A 730-nucleotide genomic window follows, 5' to 3' on the forward strand; every position below is an offset into this window, starting at 1 on the left:
ATGAATAAAGTATAATCTAATCTAATCTAATCTGATTGTCTATTCTTATAGATATTCCATACAAACATTTCTTACCAGCAAACATGCCCTTTTGGGACCCGTGGGGCACCAGTGTGGGCAGAAAAATAGGCCCCATTACCAATGTGTGCCACACTTTGGGGCCCATGTGAGCCTGCATATTAGCACACAGTGACATTGTACATTAAATAATGTATTTACAGTACATATCTATCTATCTATCTATCTATCTAGATTACAAAGACCAGAGAATAATACAACAAGGGCCCCACGGGCCCCACGGTAGCACAAGGTTACTGTAAGCTCACTCTATTAAACCACAGTGTTTACGTGTGTGTTCACGCTACGTCGGTGGAAGGATACTTGTATGCTAAATATGTCGCTAGAATGCAATAGCCTAACAAATGTTACGTATTCAAAATTGTGAAAGATTGAAATACTGTGAGAAAAGGCTAACTAACGACGTGTCCTTTGATTTGATGAGGACGAAGAGAGGTTGGGGGTTCCATTGAGAATTAAGAAAAGGTTTAATGATACCAGCATGATAATAATAATAATAATAATAATAATAATAATAACTTTGACTTATATAGCGCCTCTCACAAACCCAATAAAAAACCCGAATAGCAAGAGGAAGCTGGTTCCAGAGCGATGGTGCACTGACACAGAAGGCTCCGTCACCAAATGTCCGGAGCCTGGAATTAGGGACAGC

General features: G+C 39.7%; 1 pseudogene; it reads right to left on the reverse strand.

Moving 5' to 3' along the window:
- The window catches only part of LOC116702004 (uncharacterized), a 42,069-nt pseudogene that overhangs the window by 5,084 nt on the left and 36,255 nt on the right, over window positions 1–730 (reverse strand).

The sequence above is a fragment of the Etheostoma spectabile genome, chromosome 14, assembly GCF_008692095.1.
Source record: "Etheostoma spectabile isolate EspeVRDwgs_2016 chromosome 14, UIUC_Espe_1.0, whole genome shotgun sequence".
NCBI classification, from domain to species: domain Eukaryota; kingdom Metazoa; phylum Chordata; class Actinopteri; order Perciformes; family Percidae; genus Etheostoma; species Etheostoma spectabile.